The sequence below is a fragment of the Ranitomeya imitator genome, chromosome 6 (assembly GCF_032444005.1).
Source record: "Ranitomeya imitator isolate aRanImi1 chromosome 6, aRanImi1.pri, whole genome shotgun sequence".
Classification (NCBI taxonomy): Eukaryota; Metazoa; Chordata; class Amphibia; order Anura; family Dendrobatidae; genus Ranitomeya; species Ranitomeya imitator.
Window position 1 is genome coordinate 436,732,310 of NC_091287.1, and position 9,812 is coordinate 436,742,121.

The window sequence follows — 9,812 nt, forward strand, 5'->3', positions numbered from 1 at the left end:
TAAAAATGGGCACACTGATGACACACTGATGGTAAAAATGGGCACACTGATGACACACTGATGCACTGATGCATAACAATGATGACACCGGTATCATTTTTTCATGTACATGTTTAAACATGGATGTCTAAATGAGGCTGTAAAGATTATAATGAGTATGTACGTGTGTGAATGACGGAAGTAAATGTAGTTTTTGCTTATTATATGTGTATTGGAAACTTGCTACTGATTTTTTTAATTACCTCTTTGAATAATTCATATCACTAATCTCTAGGTTCTAATACCTGTAATATATGCAGGAATCTTTGTGTCCTGCCTGGAATAGATACAATGCACAGCTGTTCTCTTAGAGGTAGAAATGTATGGAATGTAACAGAGCACAATAGTGCATGTAACAGCAGTGCTTCTTCTAGGAATCCTTTTCATACCTAATGTGAATACACAACCTGACTGATCTTCCCTATGTTATCACATCCAGCAGTTGAAAGCTGTGGTTTAATGGTCTAATCAGGCCAGTAACAGAAATACCATGTTCTAAAAAGAAGCAGTAGATGTCGATCCAGCAGCACCTTTCCCACCACCTGTCTTTACTCCGGTCTGTCTTATCAGCCCAATCATCAGCTGCAAACTGCCATTTCAGTTTGTAATAATCTAAAAATTGACAGATGGGGGGAAAACAGGACATATTTGGCAACATTTTATACTTTTCTGCTCTGTTAGGAGTGAGACACACAAAGTGGTGTAAGATTGTTTAGTAACAGCTGGTAAGCACCAGGGTGTGTGAGTTTGATTTTCAGATATGACAAGCAGTTACAGGAATATTGCCAGATACAGCTGTTCGAAAGCCTTAATAAACAGCAAGTCAATACTAATCTTTGCCAAATTAATCTTTTCCCTGACAGCCCTTCAGAGCAATTATGCCTGCACTTATTATAAACACTCAATTGTTAAGCACATTTCGCTTTAATTTGCAATATAGTTTTGCATTTGCCCTGTCTTCCATTTGGCAAACTTTACAATTGTTTCGCTGCTTGTTGTATATTCTTCTGGCCTTTTCTGTAATATGGATTAGAAAGGAAACCTATAATGAGAGGATTGCTCTCCTCGGAGAGAAATGACTTTATGATCCGTGGTTGCCACATACTTGGCTCGGATTCTAAACAGATTCCAGCTTGTTAGGAAATGGAAGAGCGCCGTTTTGTGTTCTTCACAGCATTATAGATAATCATGTTGTTTTCTTTTTCAATAATGCATGTTAAAGATGACATTGCAGCAATTCCAAGCCAATCCATTTAAAAAAATACATAAAATGGTCTTTTCATAGAAATAATACTCCGGATTACCCTGATGGCCAAGTGCACAACTTGATATTATGTGCATGAGTGAACAAATACAGTCATAGCCACGGTACATCGTCTTTAGTAAGTGGAGATCATCTGAATATGCATGTAAAAGGAAAGAAAAGTAGATGAATGTAATGCAGATTCGAATGTGGAGTGATGTGTACGACAAAAAGAGGCAAAAATGGCGATGAATAAGAATATGGAAACAGCCTACGTCACATGATGAAAATCCCTTAAACACGGTTACTTTCTTTCTTCTTTTCGTACCTTGGTTAGCTAACAAATATCTGACCTTCAAAGGTCACTACATCGAATCTTGACTGTCATTGGAAACTGTTAGCTTTCAGTGCGTGCTCTTCAAGAAATTGTGGTGCCAAAGGAACTTGAAGGTGTCTAGATGTCTGTCATATGTTAAAGATGTATTATTGTCTCATCACTCGCATATTATTATATATTGTTCAATTATTTGTTATAATGTTAAATACGAATATTAATATTTAATACACAATATATTCTAGGGCATATTTTATTGTATAGATATATATAGTTATACATCTCTGTGATTAAATATATACATATATAGTCATATATATTTTTGTACTGAATATATTTAATCATATTTTATATATTGTATTTTTATATCACTATGACTAAGCGCCATGCATGAGCTTGAAATACGTAGGACAAGTGTTCCTTTTGATTTGTTTTTTTTGCCTTTGAAATTTTTGAATGATTATATAAATATGTCTTTTTTTTAACATTTTTTAACTGTGGTTGCTGGAATTATCCATGTTACCTTATTCAAATCCTGTGCCCCGGCCCACACCTTTGTCCGTGCACCATACCTAACAACCTACTGTTGATATCTTGAAGTGTTGAGTTGATGAATTTTGTTTTTCCATATTATTAAATTACACGTTACCATCATGATTCCTTGAACACAGTGAGTGACAGCTCAGTCATCCAATCTAGTGCACAGACATGCTGAACTGTCCGTATTTTGATACAGAAAAGATATATATCTTGGTACAGTGTTAGCCAGTAGATACAAAAATATTTAGAATTGAGAGTCCTCAGTGGTTGATACCTTTTAATGGCTAACTGAAAAGATGGTAACAAATTGCAAGCTTTCAAGACTACTCAGGACTCTTCATCAGGCAAAGACTAAAAGAAATTCTGGAGAATCACATATTTATGCACAAAACATCACAGAAAAAACCCCCCCAAAAAATAAAAAAACCATGGATAAGAAAGGCGACATGAAGCAGAATTACCATGGGTGATAAACAGTTATGCCCATAAATATTGGACCAGTTCTTAGATAGGGAACAGAACCAGACCCCAATCAGAGGACAATAAAAAATTCCCTATCTAAGAACTGGTCCAATATTTATGGACATAACTGTTTATTACCCATGGTAATTCTGCTTCATGTCACCTGTCCTATCCATGTTTTTTTTTTCTGTGATGTTTTGTGCATCAATATGTGATTCTCCAGAATTTCTTTTAGTCTATGCCTGATGAAGAGACCTGTGTAGTCTTGAAAGCTTGCAATTTGTTGCCATCTTTTCAGTTAGCCATTAAAAGGTATCAACCACTGAGGACTCTCAATTCTGGGTATTTTGATAGACAGCACTGCCGTCCAATCTGAGACTAGGAGGTGCTGAGCTTCCTTCAAGTGTTCCTTGCTTTAAGTGATTACCCAGCTACATAGCTAAACTGCCAGTCCCAGATCTTTGCCAATTGTAGCATTTGTTTGCTGGTTCTTTACCTTGTATTTCTGTGCTCTGTTTGTTTATCTATTGCTGCCTGACCTTGGACCTCATTCTGACCATCCATTTGCCTAGCCCCTTTGCTCTGATTTGCTATCTTCCTGGTATTCTGACCTTGGACTGTTACCTGACTATGCCTTTGTTTTTCCTCTTTAGTTTACTACGTGCTCTCTTGGTATCTTACCCCAGAACATTTGACTACCCTGCGTCACGGCTTGACTGTGAATAGGGACTAGCATCACATGTACAATTACAAATATAAATTTTACTCTGTATCAAATTATTGTTTATCCTGGAGCTCAGGATATCTGCTGCTATTCAATGGGAACCTCCATTATGTACTACTAGAGGATATAAATCTGTCTCGGTCATGTAGGGATCCTTTAAATTATAAATTGCCCACTTATTGCTGATTTAAGTAAGACGTTACTGATTACCAAGCTTGTATTCAGATGTTACAATAATTGTGTGAGGTTTTCTTTAGTAATTGGGATAATACGTATTATTGCTTATCTTTTGTCTCGTTAGACTCTTTCATTATAAGATCATTGAATCTGAAAAGATTCAAATTTGCCAAATTATTTGGTTTTTACTAGGAATTTCCACTTGGAGCAAAGTTATTTGATGCATATTGAAAGTTCCTTATTATGCTCTGGGCTGTATACAAACCTCAAAGCATAATAAATCTAGGATGTGAAGAAAAATGAATGACTATCTTGCTGCTCATGTGTCCCCACAGCGCATAATTCAATCTACTACACCTCAAATTTTTCCCTTCTCATGTTGTACCCATCTGTCACAAGTATGTCACATCCTCCTGGGTGATCTGGAGTTAGGTGATCTTTACATACTATGAATCACAGGTTCCATTTAGCCTGTGTATTTTGATCCTCCATCTCATGGCAGCTCCTGACCTGCTCATTTTGTTCTCTCTCTCTCTCTCTCTAAAACCTGGCCAGACCTTCTCATGTCTGCCTGTGAAATTTTGCTTCCTGGTTGCTGGAGTTGGTGTCCTGACGTTGGAGTTCGTAGTTGCTGCTGGAGATTGTTGGTTGCTGTTCTTAGTTGTATGCTTTGACCATTATCCTATTCCCATTTGGTTTGTAGCTTCCTATCCTTCCCTTTATTCCTCTCTCCCCTTGGTGTGTTTTTGTATGCAGGTTGCTTTTTTTTATTCCTGTTTGTCTTTTGTGTATATACACTAACATATCTGTCCCTGACCTCCTGGGGAAGGTGGAGGGGACAGCTTAGGACATTAACAGGAGCATAGTAAGGTCGAAGACTCTGGCCTCTCTACCTTTAAAGGTACCCTCGGTACAGAGATAGTTAGGGTCCCAGTTCCAGGGACAGTTTAAGGACTCCCTTCCTTACCAAAGACAGTCACAGCATTACACCATTCTCTTTGGCTTGTTCAATATAGGCCATTACATATGGCTCAACTAGGCCTCTGATGCCACTTGAGCGATGAATGTTGTAAGGTTATGACATCCCGATGTGTGCATTGTGGGAGAGAGCGAGGCTGAGCTTGAGCTCAGTTGTGAATTACTATATAAAGGTGGTTTATATGTCTTTGTAGTTCTGACTGTAACAATATTGATTAGTGATCTCTAATAGTCTATTATTAGACTAGTAATAGACTTTGTGGCCAGGGTGAAAACTGCAAGATTTCTAAAAAAATAAGCTTTGTAATTAAAAAAAAAATAAAGAAATTTGAAAATACATTGCCCCCAAATTTTAAATAATGCATTTAATGTGAAAACCTGATTTGAAAAATACATCATGTTACATATTACAACTTTTAATTAAAATGGTGATGTGGAAATTGTAAAAAGTATCTTATACAATTTTTTTTAAATAAGTCACTTAACATTATAACTGGATTTAATCAGGATCTCATGTTCCGGTGACACATTCCTTTTAGTGGTCTATCTGTTAATCCTCTCCTTTTAGTGTATTTTTCTTATTAAGTCACAAGTGCAGTATAAAACTAAGGATTACTTTATGTATAATATAAGTTATGGGTAATTTTGTTTCCAGAATAAGACTTGATAGAATGAAATAATTGAAGATTTACATTTAAAAGCATGATAGTATTTTCCCTTTAAAGAGAGCATGCCATGTGTCAGTTGGGGCTTTGTAGTTCTCCCTTTAGACAATTTGTCTATCATAATCCTTTCATCTTTAGTGAGGAATTCAAACTTTGCTCCAGGGTTTCTCTTCTATAAACTACATTTCAGTCTCTGTCTCATTTTGAATCTTTACTATATGGAATTTATTATGTGTTTTTCTTCAAACAAGCACTAATATTTACTATGTGCAAAAGGGAATATTCACCATGTGCATTTTTCTATGTCAACCTAGTTTCTAATAATCATTCATTAAATCATAGTAATTAAGAAGGGTGGACATTCGGCCTGTGGAGCCGGCTCAGTTGATCATGGGCCCAGGAGGAAGTCCCCTGAGAACTTATGCTGGCTCATTGCAATCACAGTTTATACATCTTGCATTGTTTTGCATCTGGGAGAACTACAACACCCAGATAGATTAGCGAAATTAGGATTATTTAGTCTAGAAAAAAGACGACTGAGGGGCGATCTAATAACCATGTATAAGTATATAAGGGGACAATACAAATATCTCGCTGAGGATCTGTTTATACCAAGGAAGGTGACGGGCACAAGGGGGCATTCTTTGCGTCTGAAGGAGAGAAGGTTTTTCCACCAACATAGAAGAGGATTCTTTACTGTTAGGGCAGTGAGAATCTGGAATTGCTTGCCTGAGGAGGTGGTGATGGCGAACTCAGTCGAGGGGTTCAAGAGAGGCCTGGATGTCTTCCTGGAGCAGAACAATATTGTATCATACAATTATTAGGTTCTGTAGAAGGACGTAGATCTGGGGATTTATTATGATGGAATATAGGCTGAACTGGATGGACAAATGTCTTTTTTTGGCCTTACTAACTATGCTACTATGTTACTATGTTACTCAGGATGCTGCTGTATGTGTTCTGTAATCTCCCATTGGAGAGTACCTCTGATGACAAAGGATGTTGGGGGAGGGGTCGTCCCAGCATGTGTCTATGCTCAGTAGATGATGCATTTATATATTTGTAATTATCTGCTTTTTCTTGTTGTAAAATAGTTAACAAGGCCAAATAAAGACATTTGTCCATCCAGTTCAGTCTATATTCCATCAGAATAAATCCTCAGATCTACGTCCTTCTAAAGAACCTAATAACTGTAAGATACAATATTGTTACATTCCAGGAAGACATCAGGCCTCTCTTGAACCCCTCGACTGAGTTCGCCATCACCACCTCCTCAGGCAAGGAATTCCAGATTCTCACTGCCCTAACAGTAAAGAATCAGATGCCAGTCACACAGGTAAGCGTGATGCACAGTGTCTGGCTTGCAGTCTATTAATGATGCCCTTGTATTAACAGGCAGGCTGCCCAGCACTATAGTATGCAGCACACAGGGACAGACGCCCCAATAAACCAACCCAACAAAAAGAGGCCTGGCCACATCCTGCAAAAAAAATGATATGATAAAAAGTGCAAAAAATTAATGCGTATGATGAATACATTAAATGAGGTATTGGTTAATATTTTGGCCAAAATAGATAAGCTCGCAACCCATGTCAAGGGTCCTCAATACTTGCGAGTCCTACCACTAATATAAAAAAACAGCTAACATAGAAAAAACTAAAACAATACATACCATTAGATACGGCCTTCTCAAAACCCTGCCTGATGACAAGTGCACATTTATCAGGCCTCCACTGATAAAGGCAAGGGGCAGCACAAGTGCAAACTATTGATAAAAACAACCACCCCCACACTATACCAATGTGCATTTTTTCTACTAGGCAGGAAATCCCTCCAATGTATGGCTAGCGTGGGGGTGGCTGTTTTTATCAGTAGTTCACTATATGCTAAAACTAACCTGCCATTATGATTCTCCAGCTCATTACGAGTTCATAGACACCAAACATGTCTAGGTTCTTTTTTATCTAAGTGGTGAAAAAAAATTCCAAACGTCGTTTAAAACAATTGCGCCATTTTCCGATATCCGTAGCATCTCCATTTTTTGTGATCTCGGGTTGGGTGAGGGCTTATTTGTTGCACATTGAGCTGACGTTTTTAATGATACCATTTTGGTGCAGATATAATCTTTTGATCGCCCGTTATTGCATTTTATCGCAATGTAGTGGCGACAAAAAAAAGAAATCTGGAGGTTTGACTTTTTTTGTTGTTACGCCATTTAGCGATGTTAATTTTTTTTACATTGATAGATTGGGCGATTCTGAACTCGGTGATACTCAAAATAAGCTGAACAAAAACAACTATGGAATTGCACATTTTATGCAATTTCACCGCACTTGGAATTTTTTTCCCGTTTTCCAATACATGATATGTTAAAACCAATGGTGTCGTTCAAAAGTTCAAACTTGTCCTGCAAAACTCAAGCCCTTACATGGCCATATTGATTGAAAAATAAAAAAGTTATGGCTCTGGGAAGAAGGGGTGCAAACAATGAAAACGCAAAAACGAAAAAATCTTAAATAATAATAAAAAGCGATTCTATAAATTTGGTATCACCATAATCATATTGACTTGAAGTTTTAATTTTGCTAGATCATTTTACCATTGAAGGCTGTAAAAAAACAAAATTCTATGTTTTTCATAATTTCACCACTTGGATTTTTTCCTGTTTTCAGAACATTATATGGTAAAATGAATGACAGCATTCAAAGATACAACTCATCCCACAAAAACAAGCCATCATATTGTTATATTGATGAAATGATGAAATAATAAAACAATTATGACTCTTAGAATAAGGGAAGACCCAAAGGTTCAAAAACTAAAATTGTCAGTGACGTGAAGAGGTGAAATAAATGTCACAAAATATCAAACAGCATGGTCATAATTACCATCCCAGTATTCCTAACAATCCATACATTGCAGTCAATGCATATTAATTATGGTGTCCGTTAAATGGCTATGAATGTGAGGTGAACAAAATCCTTTGGCTGGCTGAAGAATGACATCACTAAAATGTTGATGTGTGTATGGATATGTTACAATTATATTTAACCCTTTTAGATGTATAGTTATGTCTAAGATGGCCTCCCCATTTGCAGCAGTCTCTGGTGATGAGCCAGCAACATTTCCAGCATGTCAGCTGCTGACATGTGCCCCTAACAGCTGTGGGTAAAATCGCAATTCATCCACGGTTGTTACCATGTTAAATGTCGCTGTCAATCTCTGAGAGCGGCATTTAACAAGATCATGCTGGAAGCACATCACTAATCCCATGCCAGAGCCCGTAATCAGAGCCCGTGTCACAAGATTGCGGGTCGCCGATGGGTTGGCATGACAACCCAGGATCTGCAGCAGACCCTGGTGGTTGTCATTGCCGAATTGCCCACGGTCGGCGCCCATAGCAAGTGCACATTTCTGCTACACAAGAGCAGGGCTGAAGCCCTGCTGTGTGTAGCACAGGCGATCGGATGATCACAGCTTCTAGTCTCCAATAGAGACTATTGAAGCAAGTAAAAAGTAAAAAACAAATTGGCTTTAAAAATATAAAAAAAGTAAAAAAATATAAAAGTTCAAATAACCACCCATTCACCTATTCAAAATAAAACAATAATAATTTTAAAAAAATACACATATTTGGCATCATAATCAACCAATCTAATAAGTACATAAAAATAATTAATCCAACTGGTAAACGGCGTAATGAGAAAAAAAATCAAAACGCCAGAATTATGCTATTTTTGCTGAAGCAACATTGCATTAAAATGCAATAGTGGGTGACCATATCCACACCAAATGGTATAGATAAAAACATCAGCTCAGCCCACAAAAAATAAGCCCTCACCCTGCCCCAAATCACAAAAAATAGAGATGCTACCGGACTCAAAAAATGGCAAATTTTGGGGGGAAACTTTGGATTTTATTTCACCACTTAAATAAAAAAGAACCTTTATATTTTTGGTATCTACGAACTCATACTGACGTGGAGAATCATAATGGCCAGACAGTTTTAGCATTTAGTGAATATGGTAAAAAAAGCAAAACAAAAAACAATTGTGGAATTGCACTTTTTGTAATTTAACTGCACTTTGAATTTTTTTCCTGTTTTCAAGTACAGTGGGGCAAAAAAGTATTTAGTCAGTCAGCAATAGTGCAAGTTCCACCACTTAAAAAGATGAGAGGCGTCTGTAATTTACATCATAGGTAGACCTCAACTATGGGAGACAAACTGAGAAAAAAAAATCCAGAAAATCACATTGTCTGTTTTTTTATCATTTTTTTTGCATATTATGGTGGAAAATAAGTATTTGGTCAGAAACAAACAATCAAGATTTCTGGCTCTCACAGACCTGTAACTTCTTCTTTAAGAGTCTCCTCTTTCCTCCACTCATTACCTGTAGTAATGGCACCTGTTTAAACTTGTTATCAGCATAAAAAGACACCTGTGCACACCCTCAAACAGTCTGACTCCAAACTCCACTATGGTGAAGACCAAAGAGCTGTCAAAGGACACCAGAAACAAAATTGTAGCCCTGCACCAGGCTGGGAAGACTGAATCTGCAATAGCCAACCAGCTTGGAGTGAAGAAATCAACAGTGGGAGCAATAATTAGAAAATGGAAGACATACAAGACCACTGATAATCTCCCTCGAT